Below are 26,747 nucleotides of genomic sequence, written 5' to 3' on the forward strand. Positions count from 1 at the left end.
AATATAAGAAATAAGTGAGAAATAACTCCAGATATTGATCAGCCTCATATAATTAGAAGAATTTGTCTTTCTTGCCGAGAATGGTATGTGGAAGTTGATAGTAATGATATCAATGAGCTATAGACTCATGTAACGGACAGCTGTCAGTCCAGTATCTTTTAGAGATACATGAGCAAATTTCTTTTACGATAGCCGACAGATTAGATTATATATTGCAAAGTTTGCAATTGCATTGACAAAAGGTTTAGTTTCACTTGAAAAAGAACTAAAATTTAAAAGAAAAAAATAAAGTAAGGAATAAAGAATTATATGAATTTACTACGGGGAAGTTCGAAGAGTGACAAAAAAAAGTTGTTGAACTGCCAATGAATTTGTTAGATATTATGAATCTAACAACATTAAATAACTCTTGCGTAATAATTATTTTAATATCAACTATATTCAATTGACATGAATGAAAACTACATTCTTAATTATATGCTTTTCATCCAAATAATTATTTTCCTAGTCTTGTGTCTTTAATTGTTAAAATTCGAGAGTATTTATAAGAAAAATTAGACACAAATTTCCGCTTTTCATCAATCCTAATAATATTGTTACAATATTTTCAAAATACTCTACGGCCTTCAGAATATCAACAACATCGAACGGATATGTAATATTTTTTGCTGATGGGGTGTTACTTTACAAGAAATGTTCTACAATGAATCACTACTGATTTGTTATATTTTTGTTCTGCTCTGGATCGTATTATTAAATAAAATGGTATTATTATTAAAAAGATTATTTTTTGTATTTAAAGAGGGTGTAAAAATGATTTCTGTGTATTAATATTTTCAGAAGTTATTGCGGTAAAAACACCAAACGCTCACTTAATTTTTCATTTATTAAAATATCTTGGAGATACACAAACCATCTTCTAAAATTTATATATACCACGTTTTGCAAGCAATGAACTGGCCTATGTAGTGTCGGCATACACAAATACACATTCCTTTATTATTAGTAAAGATTCGCCATCAAAAGGTAATATATACTCGTTGTTGTCTTGTCTTCACAATGTCATACAAAGACAGAAATCTGGAGAATCAGCATTCCTACATCGTCCTCATCCTTAATACTTCACTGAGTGTTTAAAATCAGAGCAATGCAACAAAATATGTATTAAGGAAATGCATATTATCTTGTCATAGAATCGAGATTCATTCACAAGAGGTTGTTAAAAATCCATTTAAGCCTTATTTCAAATTTCATACATGTTTGTTTTAAAAACTTTTACAAGATTAAAAAATAAGCTAATTAGGAAAAATAATTAGGGAAATCAAAGAATTTGCCATCTCCAGGTCTCAAAAACTGGCCTGCTTTTATCAGTCTTTCCTTCTTTAGAATGCTCATGTCTTCTAGAAATGTCATCACTAGACACTTATCCCCCTCCCCCATTCTCATTTTCTAGCGGAGTCTCTAAGACACTATTTCACTGCACATTCATTGTTGAAGAAATAAAGCAGAAGAAAGTAAGTGCCAGACCAAATCATAGGACCAGTTTCGATACTTTTTAATTCGTATGAAAGTTCATGATCTTTCGATAAACAATCTGTAGTCGCCATTTTCGACCAAAAACATTTTATATTATTTACTAAACAGTTATATTTATTAAATTCTGTTAAACAAATTTTCATAGAATTTAACAGAATATTCTATTTTTTCCCATTCGAACTATTAAAAAAAATATTGATTATTTTTCAAAAATTCATTTGTTAGCGTATTTTTATCTATTTTCTTTAATACACAGTTTGAAAAATCAGTTTGCTCCCCCCCCCACTCCCTCTCCTGAGGAGGGTAAGTTTTTTCCCCTCTCGAAAAGGGTAGATTTATATGTGTGTGTGTGTGTGTGTGTGTGTGTGTGTGTGTGTGTGTGTGTGTGTGTGTGTGTGTGTGTGTGTGTGTGTGTGTGTGTGTGTGTGTGTAACATTATTTGTTGTGAAGCAGGATGCAGATTGAAGACAGTGAAGACAATTTTTATCTTTTTAAATTCTTTTTAATCCATCGGGAAAGCATAATTATTTACAAACAGAGACGCGGACAAGACGTCCGCCGCAGCTCAGTACAAAAGCCGAAGTGGGAAAGAAGGGCAGAAATAAATTATCCCTCGCCTTATATAACCTTAGATTTTGATAGGGAAAACATTTCTTCATAGTGCTAATGTATTAATAAGATTCTGATAGGGATTTCTGACGCATGTCAATCACATGTAAGGGAAACACAGGGATCTTTTAAGAAAGAATGTGCTTACTGGATATTTTTTACCCCTTCACGCTGAGCGTGTGAAAGTATCGGCGTTTAGCCGAGTCAGTAATTTTATAAAGCCTATATCTTGAATTAATTAAGAAGAGAAAGTGGAATTGGATCACGAAATAAGAGAATATTTTTAGAATGAAGTTACTGTGGGTTAAATTAAGATAAAATCTTGGAAATTAATTAAGTTGAAACGTCGTTTTATTTCATTTTGAAGAAGCAAGCATATGTACAAGCGATGAGCACACAGAGTGACACAGAAAAAGAGTGAGGGAAGAGCTCTTGGACATTTTATCCCTGGTCTTTTATAACCTATGATTTTGATAGGGAAAATATTTCTTTACAGTGCTAAGGTATTATGAGATTTCAATAGGAATTTTCGTTACATGCGTGGAGAAGGTAGGGGAAACAGAGGGAGATTTTAAAAAATAATTTGCCTGATCAGCGGTATTTTATCTCTTCACGCGCAGTGTGGGAAAGTTAGATTTTAGCTGATTCAACAAAGCTTCTCTTGAATTAATTAAGTAGAGACAGTGGAATTGGATCACGAAATAAGAGAATGAACTTACTATGGGCTAAATTAAGATAAAATCTTGAAAATTAATTAAATTGAAATTAGAATTAAAATATCATTACATATATATATATGCAATTTTTTTCTAAGTATGTGCATGTTCTTTTTCTCACCAGCACCTCTTATATTTTGTGTCAAAGTTTCTTTATGAATTCCATAATTAATTTTATATTCTAGTTTACTTTCCCTCCAAAATTGAGTGCTTTATAGATTTTGATTTTCACTAAACGCTTGAAAAGAGCGTCATTCTCTTTTGGATAAATATGATCTTTCATCTTCAAAAGTTTGTCAGCAGTTGTTGCTGATGATGATGCATAACTTGATTTGAACTGTGAAATTTCAATTCAAAGTTTCATTAATTTGTTCATTCTGATACAATTTATACTAAAAGCACATTTCTTAAGGAGCTTGGTCCATTTGTACAGTCTTTCAGGAAAGTATCCTGACATTGTTCTTTATTCAGAAGTTAATTACCGCACAATGAAATTGTAAATGCTTGTCTCTGCAGAAATATGTTCTCTAAAACAAATGACATCTTTTTTCATCTCTATGTGTGCCATCACCATATTTATATTTACTCAAGCTCATTTTTTTTTCCAAGTGACAACATCACTTTTGAATATATATCTGAATTTTTCAGATTAAAATAGCTTATATATATATATATAACATTTTACAATTTTGAATAAACAGTAGATAGTTATAAGCAATTGAAAATTTGAGTTTCTAAATTAGAGTTACAGTTTTTTCAATATGTTTCAAGATATAATGTATCTTTGAAAATAATTCTTATTATAAAGGAAAATACTCAAAAGGAAAGAAAAAATGTATCATTTTTAGAAGTATTAAAGTATATTTTATGTTTTTAATTAATTTCTAAATTAAATATTAAAAAGTTTTGAATTGAAAGTGATGAAAACTTTGATGCTAACCGAAGGAACAAGACTTAAAATATCATTATTCCAACTTTTATCAATTTCTATCAAGTAATTTGTAAGATATGTAGCAATAACCAAAAACTTCCAGAACAGAATGCATTTCCCATTTTTTGAGGAGAGGGAAAGGCATTTCAATTTGACAAATGTACTCTCTAAGAGGAACAAAAAAAAAAAAAAAAAAAAAAAAATCGTTACTATGAAACAAACGAACTAAAAAATGAAAAGGAAATCTTTCAACGTTATTTTAGATTAAGGATAATTTTCTTTTCAAAATAAATGCTAGTGTTAAGAAAAAATTGATGCTTGAAACAGATTCTACTCCGATGACATTTCAAGAGAAGTTTTGTTTGAGAAAAATGCGAGTCGATTACATTTGGAATTTTTGCTTCATTTATTAATAAATTGAAGCTTATGAATAAATAAAACAAAATATGAAAGGAACTCTTTCTGGATGGATTATGCAGCGTCACTAAATTTTCATAAAATACTTTTTAAAAATTAAACAAAAATTTATAAACGTTTTAGTGGCTATTTTTATATTTTACTCGCTAACAAAAATTAAGTATAAAAAATTCTTAAAAATTATTTCAAATATCTTTTAGTTGTAACTTTAACATGCAAATCAATCATAATAATTATTTATGTTTCAATTATAAAGGAATGCTTCAGAAAATAAGCTTTTGATTTTCAATTTTCATTTGCTCCAAGAACTTTTAATATAAGCTTGTTTTATTAATATTAACTAGTAAACTTATCCACATATTTTTTATTATTTTAAACAATATTCTTCAAAAATAGCATCTAAAATGCAGATTCTAGTCAAATTTTTACCAAATTTGACCAGGGGCTGACTGTCTGTTGGTCTGTATTTTCGCAAGCATAAAAGCGCAACAGCACACAAACATAATGGCATAAAATGATGAATTTCTGTACATTGATTCGGCGACTGCAGTTAAAATTCCGTGCAAAATTTTTTCAATTAGTCAGAAAAAAGGCATAGCCAAAGACCTATATTTCCTGACAGTAGTTCATCAATGCCATAAAAGGCATTCACGGCTTTGCACAAGCTTCATAATTTTCTAGGGTAGTAAGGTATAAGACCTATATAATAGAGAGTATGCGAGAAAATTTGAGATCACTCCCGCTGGTTTACGAATTTATCAGGAAATCAGCAGTTTCTAAAGTGACTTGTGCAGCCATCTAGCAGTAAACATATGAATGAAATATTATGTTTCAAAGCATAAATGTTTATGCTTTGGGGAACTGCAATAAACTAGAAGAGGTGGAATTAATCATTGAATAATTAATATTTATTAGTTTTAGTGCACTTTTATTCATCATTTTTAAAAATAAATTTTCTTTGAAATGTTTCGCTACAATCAAACCGAATATGCACATACGTATATATCGATTTTTCTACAGCGCCATATGTTTAAATAATTATAGTACGAGATCAAAAAAATAAATAATTTGATTTTTAATTTAAAAAAAAATATTGCCTGAATTTTAAAGATTTTGGAGATTTGCATAGAATTTGTTATCATTTATCGTTATTTTACATTTTAGGCTTCAATGATGTTTATGGGATATTAATATAAAATGTAATTTCTGTACTTTGACCGATCACATTTTTAAAGAGATGAAAGAAAGAGAAAGAAAACATAGTTTTGAAATATTTGGAGTTCATATGGAAGTTTCTTTCTTTTTCTGAACTACAGATTCTCAGACCTTATTCATTTTTTGTTTATTTTCCATATATATTTCTTAAACTTTCTACATTATGTTAAAAATCGTGCTCAAAGAAATATACTCTACTAATATCAGTGGAGACATTTTGCATCCTAGACAATGACATATTATGAGACCCCATTTTTTGGTTAATTTAGTTTCTTTTTTTATTTTAGTTTTATTTATTATATGAGTCATAACTGAGTGGCATCAACATATCGGTATTAAATTTATGATGTTTGGTGTTGATAAATACTGTAATAATTAATGGCAATAATGAAACAAATAGGAAAGTAATCAATCGTGCTTGAAAAAGTGCTAATATTATCCGTTTTATTTCATAATTCGTAAAATCTATTTTTTACAAATTTATTTGGCAACTGGGCCAATAAAAATGTTTAAATCGACTTGACTACGACTAATTATTAGATGAACGGTCCTAGCAAATTGACTTATGAGCTTAGTCGGAAATTCGGCACTAAAAGCGCAATTGTAACGTGTAACTATTTTAAACTATCTCTTGTTATCCTTGGTGATGAACGATATTGTAAAGCTCTTGTAGTGATTGGATTTTGAAGCGTTAGGAAATAAACGTTCATAGATGGCGCTAGACAACTAGCGCGAGTGTAATTAAAAGAGTGATGTCATTCGAATGTTGGTTCTTGGAGAAGCAGGAGTTACTCGAACGAATCTGCAATAAATTTGTTGTTAAGTTTTCTATTTGCCTATTTATTCAAAGCACTCACGAACCAGCCACGACAGGTATGGTAATGACGTTACAGGTCGTGCAAGAAAAACATCCCGAAGTTCTCATATATCAGCTCATTTGTTTTACTACTTTACATTATTAATACAATATACTATACTCTACTAATTTTTATCTTAAAAATATCAATAGAAACTTCCTTCAACTACAACAACATAAAATATTTATTCGAATCTTTAATGAAACCAGTGGAAGTGTTCTCACCGAAACTTTCTCGCACTTGCGTCAATAACATTTTTATCCTCTCCTCCTTGGGTAAAATCACGAGTGCCTTGCATAATATTGGCTAACAATACTCTTACGAAATTTAGATTTTTGGCGCGAATATAGCATTTTTTTACTGAATCAATCAATTTACGAATATGTATTTTGTCTTTTTTTTCCGACTGATTAAATACAAAATTTAACATGGAATTGTAATTGTAGTCACATGATCACATATCGAATTTCATTGATTAACTAATTGTGTTTATGAATTATTGTGTTTACATGATTCCGAAAGTACAGATCAACAGATGACCAGCTCTTCGACAGATAACGGTTCAAAAAGTTTATAAGAATCTACATTTTAAATGCCACATTTGTGTTCCAAACTTTATTTATCCAGCTCTTTACATTTTGAAGTTATCGATTGCATTTGTATTTGAACAGTCAGACTGACAGATTTGCTTTGAATAGATTACGTTCAAAATTTGTTAGAAATTTATAAATTTGGTCTTCCGTCCATATACAAAATTTCATCCGTGTAGCTCAAAGCGTTTTTTATTTATCGAGTTCACACACATAAGGATATAATACTAAAAATATGTTTTTCGAATTCAAGGAAATCTGAAACGTGGAGATTTGTCAAAATCTCGAACTTTTTTGTATACTTTGTATACGATAAAGTAAAACGGATTACAAAACACGCCAATTACGATGCTGCATATAGCTATAAATAGAAAAGAATCATCATGTCAAACTCTTACTGTTCGACTATATGCTTTTATTGGTATTGGTAGTACTTAGATTCGGAATACACTTATAAGATAACCCCTGGGGGGGCACCTCGAAATGAGGTTGAGATGCTTCCGGCATGTGGTTGGATCTCGCCACCCTGGAGGGTACACAAATAGGTGGGGGGATCTGACTCCTTCCATCGATGACGGGACGTACTTCCTTCGGGGAGGGTTGTACCGTGGCCGGTGATGGCCATTAGGACTCAACCACAGTTCCCACCAGTGTTGCTGTTGCGGCAGTCCGGTCATTCAGCCTTTGGTTTAAATCCATGTGCCTACGTGGCGGGTCGGAGAGTCAGTTGGTTGACTACACTTATAAGATGATTTTTATTACTGACAAGTATCTACTTAACAAAGTCTCAACTTTCCAGTTAATAAATTTGTTATAAAGAAAATATGTGAAATAGAAATTTTTAAATTAAGTTATTAAAAAAAGTCTAAAACCTGCCTATCAGTTTTATAGACTCTGCATATATCCTAATCCATAAAAAAGACTGCGATTTCGCTTTGTACGGATTTAATATAAAAAGTATATTTTGCGTAAAATTTCTTACATTTTTGAGAAGATTAAAACACACAATTTATATTAATTGCTAATAACTGTAGTTCCTTTTGTGCAGACTAAATCAAGAATTGATAACATTTCCTTTTTATGAAAGTTTTTTAATGACATGTTCATTATCATCTTTATCACTCGCTGTCTTCGTTATTTTCGTAACTCTTTGCAATACGACAGGATGTTCAGTGACTCAATGTCATCAGCTATGTGGAGAAAATTCAATAACTCTATACTTCTAAATAAGAAGACGCAATAAGACATAAAAAAATCTAAAATGTTAATAAAAAAAGATTGGAAAAACTTCATTGAATAGAAATTATTTTCCATAATATAGAGAATAAATAACTCGTAAATAGTAAATATCATTCTAAATCAAAATTAGACGACACGGTATCTCTAAAATTTTTCTTTTAAATTTTAATATTTAAAATTATATTTTACTTTTATTTCATGTAAAATAGTACTCTATAACTCTCCTAGAATAAAACAAGATTTTTATTTTAAAATTCAGTGTAGCTGTAGATCTCTTACAGTGACTCCTAAATTAATTTTAAAAAATGCGAAAGAAAGAAATTTTATTTCCTAAAAAAGACATAAAAAGCAAGATAAAAAATAAAAAAGCTGTAAAAAAGTATGAAATTTTGATAAATACGGTATCAGATTTTGAAAAATCATTGTAAATTTTATATTTTCTTAAAATAAATTTCTTTAATTGTTTAATTCTGTAAAACACAAAATAATAACCACGCATAATTGTTTTTAATAAGAAATTGATGAAAAAAATTGATGTATATGTTTCTATATATTGAAATTTTTATATATCGAATGTTTGTTGTAATTGGTGATACTAATCCTAGATGGTCTAGCTTTAACCGCTTACCTGGTTTGCCCGAGTGCATCGATTTATCAAATTTTGATAGTTATAAGCAAAAAATTAACCATTCATAAGGATTATAATTCAATATTAAAATTACTTCGAATACATAGATAAGTCAAGTATTCAATGGATTTCCATTTGAATCAAAATAAGAAAATATCCCCAAAATAGAAGGTGTCATCTTATTAGATAGTACAGAAAACAAAACAGTTAAGGGGTTAATAGATCTTTTCCATGAATCCAAAAACTTCTAAAAAGTCGATATATGAAATTGGATTCTTTAAAATATCGGTTTTTGATAAAACTTCAATACCAAGAGTGTGGGAAGAGGATGACTGGTTGGTTTTAAACCAATTGTATTTTCCATAGAGCTTCCGACCCTGCTGGAAAATATGCGCATTGATGTGCTCAATAATAAATTGTGAGAGGGTCATCTGTTGCTATATGATAAATTTAATCTAGAATTAAGAGTCTCTCCATCTAAATATCATGTATAGTTGAGTGGAAACTACTTATGTTATTTTGGATTTGTTTCCACTGCTTGCCACGAATCTAAGCTTGTCCTGTACAAGTTTTAATCCTTTTATAAATTTACAAAATGACAGAGATTATTTACTTTCGAGATTTATAAAAAGTAAAGAAATTATTCCGTCAATATAGATGCTATCTCGTCAATTATAGTAACTTACACAATGGCTAACAGTTTTCTCTTTTAATAGGTATTGAGATGCCAGATCATATCAGTTTGGCGATCGCCATCTCTTTTATGTACGTAACTTGCTTCGTTGGCAGGAATTGCTTTGCTTTTTCTCTCATCGCATTATCATCCACTTTCGCAAGGATGTTTTTTTTAAACATTTTCTGACACATAAGGTCTACTTACACACTAGAAGACTTTTTAAAAAATTTTAACTTTAAAAATCCAGTTTTTTTACAGTAGGTTTCACAGTTTCATATATGTTTAAACGCATTTCAGTGAGAAAAAACCATATTACACTACTTAATAATTAAATAATATTTAATGAGCTAATTAGCATATTTTTTTGAAACATATCTTAAATTCTAATTTGTACAGACACACAATTCTAGTTGGAAATGATGCCTAATATTAGTCTTCATGTTGTCTACCTCAATCAAGTTATAAAAATATATAGTTTTTTTTAACAATTTTTTCATCAACGATGAATAGAAAAAGCGAGATTTTTTCTGTAATTTTAACTTTTAAATTGCCATTAAAAATTTATTTCTATAAATATAACTTTGATTGAGGCACAAAACATCCACTGTTTCATACATATTATTTTGATGTATAAATAATTGTGTTTGGTTCATTTCTTGTTGAGTTATGATTGTTTGAATGCAGCAACATAGTGGGAAAATATCATTCTTCATAAAATGAGTTTAAAAAAAGCCGGAACAATAGTTTTTGGTGAAAGCACCTCAAGAAAAAATAATTATAACTAGAGAAATATTCCAAATATTGACTACATTTTGGTATCGTTTGAATGCTAAAGAATCAGAGAACATTTTAAGACAATAAAAAAAATTTTAAAAAAACGATATTTTGAACGATTTTTGAAGTTTCAAGTGTGTACGTACACCTTAATAATATTTTTTATTATTTTTTCATAAAAAATATATAATACAGAAAGGGAAAATAAGTTGCGGTAAAAAAAAATTCAGCTTCAAAATTTTAATAATTCTTCTGGTTCTGCTTTTCTCTAAAATATTCACATATAAAAACATTTTTAGAATTGCGTCTGTCTATCTTTCAGTCAACGCTTTCTGTAAACGTTACAACTCAACAAGCATAAGTGGTTCTTTTCGAAACTTGCATGCTCCTTAATAAATATATTTTGGCGACCCTACTTAAAAGTTGTGAGCCTTGAAACCAGCCGTATATGCCATGAATGCTCAGAATTTCACTACCCAAGGAACTGGAGACCGGGACAAGGCGAGAAGATAAAAGAATACAACAAAAGAATAGTATCTCACCCTTTTCGAGCTTTCCTTAGAATGTGACATGGTCCTGCATATGAGTTTTGTGCTTCTTAGTATAGTGAAGGAAATGGAATATGTATTTTGGAGATTCTTCCTTAGGATAGGTAGAACTCGAAATTTAATGTATAACTATAATTTTAGTAACAAGATCACAGCAAGATTTCATAACAAATAACAACATTTCATTTATTTAAATCTTTGTTAAGTTACTCGAATTTATATGCATTCGAATATAGAAAAAAATACCTTTTGACGCATTTGGTTCAAAAATTAATTCATAAGTACGTTTCAAATGCTAAAACATTGCGCTGAATTTTATCAGTATAGCTCTTTATGTATTATAATCCTTGTGCTTGCTTACATTTGGGTAGGCACAAAGATAAGTGTCCTGTGAATGGATATCAAAATTTGGTATGTATCTACAAATTTGTTATAAACAGCAAGTATAGACTTTAATATAAATAATTTTAAATCTTTTTTTGAGTTATGGGGCTCACAGATAATTACAAAAACGCATTTTTTTAAATAAGAAAATAAAAGACCGAAATGGTTTAACAAATAAAATACGGTATCTGCTTTTCTCACTCAACTTCTAAATTTCTCTTAAATTATGAATAAAATTCGTCGAAGTAAATTCTATCCAGACCTGAGCATGCGAATACTATAACTTTAAAAAAATCGCAGTGGATAACATGGACAAAATTTGGCTGTATCATCAAATCTCTATCTGTATCGAAATTTAGATCTAATCTATCAAATGCTTGACAGTATGTTAGCATATCTCTTCGTTTTGTACGTGAATATAATAAACCAACTAGCAAAATTTCTTTGCATACTCTCTAATAAATATACAATATAAGTGAAGAAATAACAATTCTACCTTTTCAGAAGAGACTTATACATTCGCAACAATAACAGTTTTCATTTGTGAAAAAAAATCATTCATATTAATGCAAATCACTTCTTAAGTATCCTAATGTTTAATGATAAAAAGGTCCTAGGTATTTCTTCCTCGGATTCTTAAATTATGGATTCATTTAAATAAATTTTGCTTCTAAGATAGTGGCGCCACCCGGTAATTTATTTCAAAAACAGTTGAAATGAAAATTTTCTATAATTTATAATAATAAATTAAAAATTAAAATATTTTTTAAAAGTTTAAATAAAATAATTCTACTTTTTAGCGCACTAATAAAATTGTATTCTTAAATTTTAGCTTGTTTATTTTTGTTAATGCATAAGTAATTAACGATATTGTGTGTAGTAAAGCGAGAAAATATTTTACATTTCATAAATTGCTGAATCCTTTTCTAAATTAGAGACAAAAAAATACATCAATTTCCGCTAATTTGCGGAGTCTGGTTATTTCAGTTTAAAATAAATTTTAATCAGTCTAGAGAGTTTTTTTTTTTTTTTTTTGTCTCTGTCTTTATTGTCATTAAAAAGCCATTTTACAAACTTATAAGAAGAAAATGGGTCACATGACGCTGTGGGCGATTTGACAGCTGTTGAGAAAAAATATATTGCTCTCATGATGCCATAACTGTGTAAGGATGTTATAAATTAAGAGATATTAGGAATTTTTTTTCAAAGCCGAAAGTTATTTAGGGTTTGATTGAAACAGATGATCACATATTACGATTAGAGCTCTAACCAGCGAAATTCCAGTGAAGCTGAATTGAAAACATCCCTTTTCAAAAGAGGTTTGCACTTCTCAAACTGTCATTAGTGACGTCAATGTCTCAGATTTTAATAGTGCTCAACTCCCTATCGCTGCAACAATGATTTTTGTTCAGTTTTCCTCACCTTGCAATGAATTTTAAAATTAACATTTTGAAAAGTTAATTTAATGTTTTTCAGACTTGTAAACTTTAGTTGCAAAATCATTTTACATGATCTACAGGCAGACATCTAAACTAAGAACTCTCAAATTAAGCATGTAGTTATTTCTTGGATATTGAATGCTTACTCAGAACAGACTTCCCTAACTTATACAAGATTTTATTAAAATTTCAAATTTTTTCCTTTTGAACATATTATAGCATGAAAAGCAGTTTTATACCATTTGAAATTATCTCCCATTTAAATAGTTGATTATCACTAAGACTTTTTGTTAGTTTTAATATTTAAAGTTATGGCAACGCCGTTTTTAGTTGCTAGGACATGGATTTAATAATAGTATAAATATTATTAATATATTAATATAATTAATATATTAATATAATAATTAATTTAGTATAAATATATAATATAGTATAGTAGCTGTGGGACAGATACAAGGACACTTTTTCAGAAGATATCGTGCATAGGCTGGATGGCACTCGCAATGATCTAACCATTAACGAAGCTTTGATACTCCTTGAGGATAAAATGATTTCCATATCTGGAAAATGTCTCGCTGATTTCGGCATACCCACACCTCAGCGAAGAAGGGAATTATCACGCGAAGTCGCGAAGGAGCTAAACTACGACACCGCGGTTTTAGAAGAGCAGGTCAATGAAATGACACCACGATTACTTCCCGAGCAGTGTCAAGTCTACGAAACAGTAGACTTGACTCCGAGTAAATAGTGGAGAGGAGGGATTATTCTTTCTTGACGCCCAGAGGGTACGGGTAAGACGTTTGTGCTGAATCTTCTGTTAGCCTAACTCCGCAAGGACCGTAATATAGCTCTGGCTGTAGCTTCCTCAGGCATTGCTGCAACTTTGTGGTGGTCGAACTGCACATTCCGTTTTCAAACTGCCGCTTAATCTTGCAAGCGAAGATACCCCAACATGCAACATCACCAAAAACAGCACCCGAGGAGTCCTTTTGCAGCAGTGCAAGTTAATAGCTTGGGACGAGTGCACAATGTCACACAAACATGCATTAGAGGCGTTAAACCGATGTCTGCAGGATATCAGCGGTAATCAGACGGTGATGGACGGCGTTGTCGTTTTGCTCGCAAGCGATTTTAGACAGACACTGCCAGTTATTGAGAGAGGCACACCGACGGATGAAATAAACGCATATCTGAAGGCATCGCCTCTGTGGTCTAGGACTGAAAAGCTCCATCTTCTGTGCAACATGTGCGTCCAATTGTTTGTTTCTAGACACCATGAATCGGGTGTCTTTGCAAATAAGCTTCTGCAAATTGGAGAGGGTCGTCTAGAAACGGACGCAGGTGGGAAAATTCTATTTTCTGAAGAGTTTTCCCATTCAGTGGCTACAAAGATGGCATTATCATGCAAATTTTTCCCGATTTTGAGATTAATATAAATAATGAAGAGTGGTCGTGTGAGAGGGCAGTGCTGTCAATAAAGAACGAGTCGGTCAATAAAATAAACAATAAAATTTTAGACATGATCGTCAGAAATTCAAAATTATACACATCCATAGACACTGTGATGGCTATTGACGATAGTATTGCCTACCCCATTGAATTCCTCAACTCCCTACAGTTAACAGGTGTACCTTCCCATAAGCTGGAACTTAAAGTTGGCGTTGCAGCTTTGCTGATGGGAAATCTTGATGCACCCAGACTCTGCACCAGGCTTCGTATCACAGAGCTTGGCAGTAGCATTATAAAAGCCACCATTATTACAGGAGCTGCTAAAGGAGGCAGCGTTTTAATTAACCGCATACCTGTTATTCCAAACAACTTGCCATTTTGTTTCAAGAGGTTGCAATTTCCCTTATAATTGACTTTTACAATGACGTTCAACAAATCCCAGGGCCAAACCTTAAAAGTGGCAGACATTCATTTGAGCCCTCCATGCTTCTCACACGGTCAATTATATGTTGGTTGTTCACGCGTTTCAAGTGCCCCAAACTTGCATGTGCTGACGGAAAATAATAAATCATTTAATGTTATATACAAAACGTTACTGGAATAAAAATAAATTTTGAAATTTTCCCGTAGATCTTTCAATCAGTTACAAGTTTCTTGATTATATCATATCAGACTCAGTTTTCAACAGCACCATAATGATATGGTTTGATAACATTTCACACTGTGATCAGACCGTCAGTTCTCAGACATATGCATCAAAATTTCCACGCTTACGAAGTCGTGGGTAAAAGCTAGTAATAGTATAAATTCTGCGGAAATGGCCACTCCAAAACTTCTTCGCCTTAGCTCAGGTGTCGTCCTCGTCATCTGACCGTGGTACAAAATTAAGAAGTTCGTTCCCAAAATAGTCCTAGTGTTGCTTTAAAACGGGATGTTATTATAACTAAACTAACCTTAAATAAAAATGTTATCCTCCCCTCCTCCTTCAAAAAGCTGTGGATCTTGAGTAAGACAGAGAACGCCTTGCATTGCTATACGGCTTTACGATAGTTACGAAATATTGATATTTGGCTTGAATCCAGCGTTTTTACTGAATCTATAGTGCGATTCTTGACACGTTTATAGGTGATGAATCTCTAGCATACGGTTAATCAAATTTGTGTTTTACACGGGTATTTTCCAACTGGTTGAAACCAAAATCTGACTCAGAACTGTAATTGTAGTCCCAAAATTTCATGCCAACTTCACATATTTAAGTGATTAAGTTTCGGAGTTATTGGGTTTGAATGTTTGTGAAAGTACCATCGACAGACGGTCAACCCTTGGCGAGATTTGATTCAAAATTTGACACAAATCTATATTTTTGATGTTAAATTTGATTACCAAATTTTATCCATCTAGCTCTCTTTGTTTAGAAATTATCATGCTAATTTATATTCAAAAAGCCAAACAGGCAGACTTCCTCTGAATAGATTTCGCTCAAAATTTGACAGAATTGGTATTAAGACCATATACTAAATTTCTACCATATAGCTGAAAGAGGTTTTGGGTTAATTTTGTGACAAAGAGTCTTTTAAATGTTGTTCATCGACAAATGAAAGAAATTTATCGAGAGAAAAGATTATAAGATAAAAAAAAATTTCAATACAACAACTCAAAAAAAATGACAAACACATATTTTTTCGTGTATATTTATTATACACCAACAATGTACAAACATACGTTCAAAAACGTAAATAATTTCAATGTTTTTACTTTTTATTATTATTTTTTTTTATTATTTGAATTTTGTTAATTTTTATATATTTTTACTTTTAATATTTTTATTTATATTTTTAGTTTTTATAATTTTTAACAATAAATTTTATATTTTTTAAACAGTTTCAAATTTTATCCTTTTTTACAATATTATATAAATTAAGTATGTTTTTACATTATACATTTATACATGAAAAATATTTACAAATTATTTACAATATGTACAACATTCTACAAAAATTACAAAAACACGGATATTTACAATATATACAAAAAAAAAACATACATAGATAAATAATACAAAACATAGATATTTACAATATATACAAAAATATTTTTAAATCTTTTTAAAATAACATAGCTTCTCAAAAAAAATTTAGCAGTTTTTTTTTTTTTTTTTTTTTTTGGCTGCCCGTCTGGATCTGGTCTTGGTACTGCTTTTTTTATGTTTTCTTGGATGTTTATTTTATACTTTTTTTGTGATATTTTCATGATATTTTTGTTATTGACGTTTTTGAATTTCAATTTTCAGAAATTTTGTTGAGCTGAAAGATCTCTATTGGAAGATTTTTACTGTCTTTTTGGAATTTTAAATTCGATAAGATTTTTTTTTTTTCCCCTTTTCATTTTTTTTTTTTTTTTTTTTGTCCTTTTCTTTGCTTTTATGATTTTTTTTCGCAGAGTTGCTGCAATTTTTATTTCCATTTTCCAGTTGTTGATTCTTCAAATTTTAAAATTTCTCTGTACATCCAAAATTCGATAGGAACTAATCTGCAGTCTATTGAAATGATATCTTCTTCTTCGTTGTTTAATTTTGATGTTTCTTTTTTGTCTTTTTCTGAAATCTGCTGTTGCTGATCTGACTGGATTTCTTCTTTGTCGCTGGTGCTTTCTATTATCAGTAACAATGCCAAATTGATTATAAGATCGAAAAAGGAGAAATAAAACATTCTGATGATGAACCAGACCCATAGGAGCAGCACAGTATTTTCCATCTTTTTCACATTCATTTTTTTTTTTTCAATACAGTTTCAGTTTTTTAAGTCCAAATAATATGATAATTCGCAGTGAGAAGGCTATGTTGCGTTTCTCTCAATGTAAAATTACATTCTGAGTTTTCTTGTGTTTTGCAGCATGAACAATAGCCAACTTTCAACAATGGACGCTTTTGAAATAATGAATTCATTATTGGAATGAACTATTATTTATCATAGCAATTGTTTGAGGACGAGAAATTCCACTGTTTCCAACAACTAAACTTATTTGTTTTAATTTATATTAAGGCGGTGTTTCCATAATGTATCGAGTAATAATGTTTTTGATAACAATACTATGAAGAAACCAAAATGGTTAGGGACATAGTTTTAGAATATGGAACATATTATGTAATTGCATTGCGCAGAAAATTCAATGTTGTTTTTAGAATTTTCACAATATTTATTGGGACACAAATTTTCAGATAGACCTAAAGTTAGGTAAAAACAATATACTGTGCAATACCCCGACTTAGCCAAAAGGCCATGCTGGAAACTTGACAAGGCCGCCGAAGAGCCACCCCACTTAGTCGGAAGGAACAAATTACATTTCATGACGTTAGACCCTTGCAAACAATAAATAACCCTCTAGAAAAGACGCAAATTGGTACAGAAAAAGAACAGAAAAATAAAAAACATTACATTTTACATTATATATTAAATTGTAAAACATTGAAATGCATAAAAAACATTAAATGAGTGTTAGCTTTTGACATTAGGAAAGAGCTAACTACAAAAGATTTGACAAAATATCCCTAATAGAAGATTTAAAGGTAAAAGGAAAAGGTAAAAATAATATACTAAACTGCATTTTTCCAGCTTGCTGCTTCTTTCATTTATCAAGTTAATACGCACTTGAAAAAACGAATACAGTTCTCTATTGCTCAAATTTGTTGAAAATTTGAAACCAATTAGCAATTTTGGTATGAAAATCACGTATTAAAACTATCGAGTTGGCTTTTCGTCTTGCCTTGTTTGGGAACAGACAGATGGTTAGATAATGAACCGGCTGATGGAAACCAACAATTTTAAATATATTTATCCATGTAGTTTCTTATATTTTCGGGTTGCCGTGTTTATAAGCAGAAGTAAGGAAGACCTGGTAACTTCTCTTTGTAGAATTTGCTGCCAAATTTGATATCGACCTGCAATTTAGTATAGAAGCAAAACACCAAATTTATTTTGTTTCTTAGTTACAATATTGAGCCATGCCATACATAGACAGACCTTGTTCCAAACATTTATTTTCTAAATTCAGGGAGATCTGAAATTTCGAAATAGGCTGTGTAGAAAAAAAAAAAAAAAAATGTTTTTTTTTCTCCAAAATTCGATTCGATTCAATGCAAAATACCTTACTACTCTTTAACCTAATTCACTTTATCTTCTGTAGATTTTTTTTCGTCAGTTTGCTGCCTGTCTGAAATAGGCTTGAAATTTTAAATTTAATTTGTTGGAAAGTTTTCAATCAATCTCTAAAAAATCATTCTCGTAGATAAGAAGAGAATTTTATCACATGTATGATGCATGAATTAAAGATGTTGTGTGGAACTAAAAGCAAAGCGTAAATCTATTATATTGCTGAAACCAATTATTGATTATTATTATTCAAATCTTGAACATTCGTCAACAAATATCGCAAAATGAAACGTCTCTATATAACAAAAATGGCGACTCGGTGGAGGTACGTAAAGGAGTTAGGTTCGTTTAGATAAACGAATTGATTAATAGTGTTAATTAACATAGTTAATTAACTTCTTTCTGGAAATTTTATCCGTTACAGAAATCGAGATTTTTCAATAATTCGATAAATCAGGCTCTTTTTTAAGTATATGCAATAACACCGGGTTTACATTCAATCAGTTATAAGACGGCCAGTAGACAGCGCATGCGTAGAAAGGGATTGATTTATGTTTGCCATAATTTCATAAGATGGATTCAAGCATTCCATCCTTGACTATAAAATGCCGTTTTGGAATTGCCCTGAAATTTTTTTTTTCACTGCGCATCGTATTAAAATGATGGATATTTACTTAAAGAAACATGGCATGGTCAAATTAAAATAATAATAATAATAATAAGGTCAACATACTTAAATTTGGAAAACAGTAAAAAAAAAAAAAATGGTAAAGAAAATTTAAAAAAAAAACACACAACTTCACATCACAAAGTACAAAGAGCAAAATATGTCAAAATTAATCTGTGATAAGTGATCAAATTTTCAAGTCATAAAACACCGCCAAATTTTACAAACGCATGCGCAGTAAGGAAAAAAAAATACATTACAGTGGTACGTTGTTGTCCCGCCCAGACAATTACTAGCCATCAGCCGAATAGCATTTTTCAGCCTTTCTACGCATGCGATGCCTACTTGCCATCTTATAATTGGCCGAGTGTAAACACGGCATAAATATCACTCTGAAATACGCAGTTTTCCCTAAGATATACTTAATTTTGTTTGCTGAAAATTTCCGCCCAAAGAGAGCTCAACTGCCGGCGACCGTATATTAGACAACCTTTACCTTATTAATAACCAAAAAAAAAGGGGGGGAGGGAGGGGAGATTCTTATTGTTTTTAATCACAGAAATTTTGGAAGAATAAACATCACGATTCAGGTTTATCCTTAACACGATAACGATTTTTCAAATTATAAAAGCTTTCTTGCTTTTTCTATAAATATTGAGGCATTTATAATAATTTTAAAACGAATTGGCCATTCAGCTTTTATAGCTGATCCTGCCCAAAGAAATTAACAGTCGAATAATACTGGCGAATTAAATACGTTGTTTAGTCAATTCTTAAAAAATCACTGATTGGTGACATGCGAATATTATAAAGATACTAGTTGACCCGGCAAACGATGTTCTGCCTTATAAATTATTTCTAGTGAATATTTTGGTGGTTAATTAAAAAATAACGAATGTGTTGTAAGTGTGTGGGGTTGGGATCTATGACAGAAAGAGGAATGGAGCGCTGTAGACGTTTATCACCGATAAAAACAAAACCATTCATTTCCTCAATGCAATGTATTAACGTAACGAACATATACATTGTTTGATCTCTTAAAAGTTAAACGTAAAGTGAAAAAAGTAATATATTTTTTTATTCTAAAGTATAAAAATGAAATAAAGAAAATCAATATTCATTTCGAAGAGCAATTGAGTGTACGATATTTTTTATTAGTCTGTCTTTAGCCAATACAAATAAGCTCGATGGTTGACCCACGCAAGAACATGCCATGTATAATTGTCCGTGTGAAAAACATCGTATGCCCAAATCCAAGCCACAAACAGACATCGTTTGACCTTGCAACTTATTGATTGTAATTGCGAATGCCAATCTAATAGGAAATTGAACGCATTTGAATTCAATTGGCACATCTGTGAGAATCATTGGAATTCGTGGCAGCAAAACATTTTCGGCTCGGAATTTGCCATTCAAAATGGTGGCTTCGATAACGTTTTTCATCAATTTTTTGATGACCATCGATTGATGGGTTCAAATTCCGAAGTAAAATAACCGGTGATCCAACTATCAGTTGTAGAAGGTGTGGTGACATGCCTGGTAAATCCAGGGAATTCAAAAACTTTGTTGGATAATTTACAGCTTCGTTATCATCGCAAACTGTATCGATCGATTTGTATAATACTAAATCGCCTAGCACCGACTGCTGTATCTTGAAGTTTAAATCGTCGACGTCCACATTTTTTGCTGCCAAAATGGCTCTTTCTGCCAGCCACGCATGATTTATGTATTGTGTGCTTACATCGGGAAATATGCGGTCAATGAGAGCATTTTTCGAATCAACGACAGTGCAAAAATTAGTGGGCAATTTTATGCAACCAGTATTTTCCTAAACAGCAACTTTTCCATCGCCGATATCTAACAATTGGTCCGAGAATGTGTCAGCAGATGGATCTCGTAGCATTTGGATGCGCATGTTTATTTTTAGCTGAACTTTTTCAATATTACGCCACAGTGGCGATGATTTCAAGCAAGCGTTGATCTCATCAGCGTACGTTGAACGTGGATAGGGACACCCTAATTACCTAACGTTATGAAATATACTTTACGACCTATTCTCATACCTACCAAATACACATAAAAAATTTCATAAAAATCGGTCGAGCCGTTTCAGAGAAGTACGAACACAAACACCGTGACACGAGATTTTTATATATTAGATTTTAATCCGATGAAATTTTCATTAAAAAGAAGCGAATTTTATTATAGGTGGAAAGGATTGTTAATTGGATGGAAGATTTATTAAATTTAAAGAGGTAATGTCATTATAATAAAAATATCAATTTCTATAAATATTCAACGATATTTTAATTATTTCAACGCTTTAGTAAATGTTAAATATTTAAAGATTTTTTTAACAACTCTATACTATTAAATGATGAAAATATTTCGGATGTAAAAGTTAATTAGCAGGGTGAAATTTCACTTATCTTGTTATATAATGATGCTGCATGAAGGTAATATTAATGGTGATGACACAATATTCTGTGCTAATAGTTTTTATTTGTTCATATGTGAGTTATAAAAGGCATAGAGCTACAGCTTTCAAATAAATTTTAACATTTCGGAGCAAAAAGAAAAAGCATATTTGAAATTCCATCTGTCGGTCTGTGACATTTTAACTCAAAATGGAACGAGTTAAAAGGATGAAAGTTGTGTTTATTAAACCCTTAATTTGAATGACGTTTTGGATAGAATCGTTTAAAAGAAATCTATCTATCTCGCTACCTAAATTTATACGGACATGATAAATAAAAACAAAGCTAAATAGGTGAAATTTTGTACGGGCTTTATCATCTGACTTGTTTATCTGAACCTGATTTAGAAATTTCATTTTATAGGAATTAGTCAAATAATATTTGACATAAGTTTTCATTTACCAATACTATAAAACAATGGGTTACCGCATACACTCAAGGAGTCATACATCGACTGAAGAAATCTTGAAAAGTTTGTTTTCCGTTGTGAGGAGTTACCAGTCAATGTTTGCCAAGTCGCCGAATGCAGAGTTTGGCTATCTTATTTGGCGAAGCATTACATTTCTGGAGATTGGAAAGAATTCTCGCTACAAGTTCTATTAAAAGATAGTGTCTCTCAACCTGTATTTTCCTAAATATTGAAGAGTTATTACTTATAAAAGAAACATGCTAGAAACGTGAAATTTAGTTATAAAGAAATAAATATTTTATTATTAAAAATTTTTAGAGCAGATGATATACAAATTCATCGTCGTAGCGTAAATAAAGATGAATTTTTCGGAAGATTTTTGGTTCACATTTTCCAGTCATCTGAAAAACATTTTTATTTAGTTTGTATGACATTAAGTGAACTTCAAACGATTCTTTTCAATTCGAATAGTTTCGCATAATGGAGCAATTTAAGGTTTCTGAGAAAACAGATATGCATTTATAAATTGTTACAATAGGCATGAAGTTTGTTCCATGAATACTTTCCCAATAGGAAAAAATAGGATCTCACAAATTTTCGGTATTTACATGTCCAACTGTGCGAGAAGGGTTCGTTTTATGTCAAAAAAACTGGCTGTGGATCCCCGATCCTCAGAGTTTCTTGTTTTTTTCGCCTACCCTTTCCATTTCCAATCCATGAATCTTTATATGAAGTTAAACTATACTTAAAATTTGTACGTGTATTCAAGGATACTTTGTATATTAATTCAACCAATCTTCGTGCACTCAAATCTTATATCATTTGAGTGAATACAAAGATAAATTTAAAAAAACTAATAAAATAATTTAAATTAATTTATGCAAAATTTATATTTAAATCGTTTGATCTGAAAGTAAATAGAAAATTAACCAACTATGTTATTATAATGGGATTTGAAGATCCTGTTGCACGAAGGGTAGATATATAAATACAAATATATTTTTATACAGTCCTTCAAAAAGAGAGCGTTGCTGATTGACTGGGGAAATTTAAAAATTTTTATGAATATTTTGAAAGTTATGTGGGGTGTGTACGTTATTTTTTTTGGATTCTGACATTTTAGCGAGTCAATTTTACTCTCATATAAAATTTTTAACATGTCACAAATCACTTTTTCCCACATACATGTTTGAAAATTCAAAAAAATATTAAATTTGTATTGTTTATGCATTTGTTTCATGATTCAATTTAAAAAAAAGATAACTTTCTTTTAATGAATGTTGAGAAATATATAATAGTTTCCAAGGCGTTATCGAAAGTTCATCAGACTAAATTTCATACAGAAAGTTCAAAATCCGGTAATTTCCGAAATTATCATCAGAATTCCACAAAATTTTATTGAGTGGTTAATTTCATGACGAAAAAATTTATTTAGTAAAAATATTGATTTCCGTAACAGAAAAATTTATAGATTGCAGTTAATTAACTCGGTTAATCAGTTTGTTGACTGGAATAAATCTATTTTCCAGAGTAATTTTCATCGACATCAATCTTAAAAAAATATAAAGATAATTTTTTTTAAAAAAAGAAAGAAATATAAAGTTGTAAAATTTGGTCAAATATTCCGTTGATTTCAAGGAAATGAAAGTCAAAAGTTCCCATTTTGAGGCGAAAGTATCCCTTCCTCCACTATAAGTCCTATCGTGTCCACTATAAGTATCTCCAGAAGTAGAAACAATGAAAGTAACGGAGAGAGATCAGATGTCTGAACGAAAATATTAACTTTTAAGATTATCCTTGCCCATTAATTATACAGTATTTCTTAAATAAGTTTATGGTATAATGAAAAATCGTATATTGGTATAATGAAAAATGAAATTTCATTCCTAATATGGGTTTTATACCTTCCATACATGGTTTTCTATAGTTTTATTCGATTTCTGGAAATGTGCAAGAAGCCAATCGGCACATTCTTCATTATGTTTATTTTCCTTTCAAGTTCATTTGAGTTTGAAATACAAACATGATTACGAGAATGTAAATTCTAGATCTAAAATGAGAAGATTCGTCAAGAATTCCATTTGTAATTGTTTTGATGTTAACATTATTTTTTTGTATTCCGTATGAAAAAAAAAGTAAAAACTGTGATCCTCAGTTTCTCCAACTAAAATAATGCATTAAATGTAATTTAACTTTTATGTTCTACTATTGAAATAGTATTGAAATCAATACTCGCAAAATGGTTCCCTATGGCTTAAAGGCACCCAGATGTCTATAATTTAGCGAATACAATTTATTCTGGTAAATTTTCTGTTGCATTATATTTTTTCAAAGTCCATTTGAATTTGAAAAACAAACTTGATGCCGAGAATATGAATTTCAAGTCGAAAGCAAAAAGATTCGTCAAAATGTCGATCTCGAATTTTTTGACGATAAGAGTATGTTTTGTATTTCGTATAACAAAATGTAAAACCTATGATGCTTTATTACTCCAAATTAAATAGTGCATTACATGTATTTAGTACACAATAGGGCTGTTAATTACTTTTCACTTTTATAACGTAAAGTACATAACATTCCCTATAGTTTAATTGCACCCAAATGTATATAATTATTGCGAATGTAACTTCTAGTTGTAAACTTTCTATTGCATGGGTGTTTCTGCAAGAAATACTTGGGCCGATTCCGTGAGGCCTTCAATGTCACAGTGAAGATTATACCAATATACCATTCCTCGCAAAGAAGTATACAGGTAAAATATCATTTAATACCATCAAAAGAAACATAAGAAGTTAAAATTTTAGTAATTAAATATACCTAGATAAAAATTAAATTTTATTTATATTTTGCAGAATCTTCTGATCAGTATTGTGGCTTCTACATAATAAGTCCTATTTAGAAATCAAATTTTTACATACTAAGATTTAAATTGCTTCGAATATCAGTATTTTAGACTATTTCAATGGCCACCTCTAGGAAAATCCGTCAATTAACTGTCACAGCTAGCTGGAGGCGTTTTTCAATGGCGTCAAATGAACAAATTGCAGAGCTTCATGAATCGATAGGTTTTAGTCCCAGAAAAATATTTTACGAATCATGAGAAATAGGACCGAAAGATTTCATAAAAATTTAAACTTCATAATATTTTCAGTAGTGCATTCATTTTCACAAACAACTGAAAATACAACTTTTAAAGCATTTTGACAATTGGAAGTATATGTCTGTTCTGGCGGATTGGAATGAACGAGGATAGAACCTGGGACCTTGTGGTTGGCAGCCCAGTAACATGACCACAATACAAAAGCAACTGCTCGGATAGCGTAGCTGTTAACTGGCTTATAAGCTTTCACCAGAAACAAAATGTTGGGCCTCTATTAAACACCTTATATATAGAAACGTTTTTAGAATTAGAATACTCGGAAAGCTTTTCTCTTGGTCCAAAACAGTTAAGTATACTATTATGTACTCGACTCAAAATAAGAAAAAACTTTATACATCAAATTTGAATATTCTTGAAAAAAAAAACACTTAGATATGTAATTATTTCAATATGCAAAAATGCACACTGAAAAATTTTTAACATTTTTTTCAGTTAAAAACTAATACGGATAGAATTAATTTTTCAGGATTGATGAAAACATAAAATTAATTATTAAATTAGCAAAAAAAATCTATCAAAAAAAGGCAGATAGCAATGATTTTTCAATATTGTTAAAGTCAGATTTCTAGAATTTTCATAATGTTTTTTTTACTGCCTCACCAAATCAATCGATTAATCACCAAAAAACTCGCCAAGAATGACCCCGTAGATTTAGTAAAAATGTTAAATTCACGTCAAATGTTGATATTTCGTAACTATTGTATGCCAGTGTCATGCAAGACGTTCTCTGTCTTGACTAGTATATTAGAGAGTACACGAGAAAATTTGGGGGCAACCACTTCCGTTGGACCACTTATTATTAAGCTGGTCTTCTGTCTCACATTTAAGGATCTCCATTTAGGTGCCAGATCCAATATAAGAAAACTAAAACTGAGCTAATGTTAAAATAAAAAAAACTCGCTCGAAGTTAGATAAAAAAGAGATTTATGAAAACAGAAGCTAAGAATTACATATAACCCACATGCAAGTATATATTTCATTTTTGTAAACGTCTTCCGGTATTTTGAGAAATTCTCAAAATGCCGGATCCCCCCAATTGCATTGATAATAGATCCGGTTCGAATGACATAACCACGATATGCTAACTAATTGTACCCGTCCCGATTATTATAATACCATTCTTCGACTTCTAAATAATGTATTTACAATTAGAAACCATCTTGAGTTACTTTATAACAAAAACAAGGATGATTTCTTCTTAGTTAAAAGAAACTTGTTTGTCCTATTGAATGATTCAGCGATAAATTCAATTATTTCGTTAATAAAATTCTGAATGTATAGTGAATGTCGATATTACTTTCTTTGAAAAAAAGACAACAATAAAGATTGTACAAATAAAAACTAAATAATGCGTCACTTTCATTTTCCTGCTTCGTACATGATCGAGTAGCATTTCACGTATTGCTTGTGTCCATTTAATTCTGAAACTAGTCAGCGATATTCGATGTGAAGAGACAAACCTTTGGCTGAGGCTTCGTTTTGCTTAGGCAGACCATATAGCCCCCTATGGTCGGTCAATTTCATGCATGCGCATTTTGTAAAGCAGCCCATATGAGCTTTAGTAAGGAGCTCATATGAGACCTGATTGGTAAATTAAGCTCAGGTAAATGAATAAAAGTCACTACCTCAATGTGCGTTGTGTAGTGGTATAATGTGTAGTACTATGTATTGTACATTCAGTTTGTTACATCGTGGTGCGAAGGATTAAATAATTAAATATTTACGAATCGCGGGACCATTTCACTATATTCATAATATACTATGAAAGAGCAAATGCTGCAGGTGACTTCTGCTGATTAGTTTTTAAAACTCTCAGAATCTCTCAGATAATATCCTCAATAAAAACACATATTGCGTATTTCTTAAAACTACAGATTA

This window comes from Argiope bruennichi, chromosome 7, assembly GCF_947563725.1.
Source record: "Argiope bruennichi chromosome 7, qqArgBrue1.1, whole genome shotgun sequence".
Taxonomy (NCBI): domain Eukaryota; kingdom Metazoa; phylum Arthropoda; class Arachnida; order Araneae; family Araneidae; genus Argiope; species Argiope bruennichi.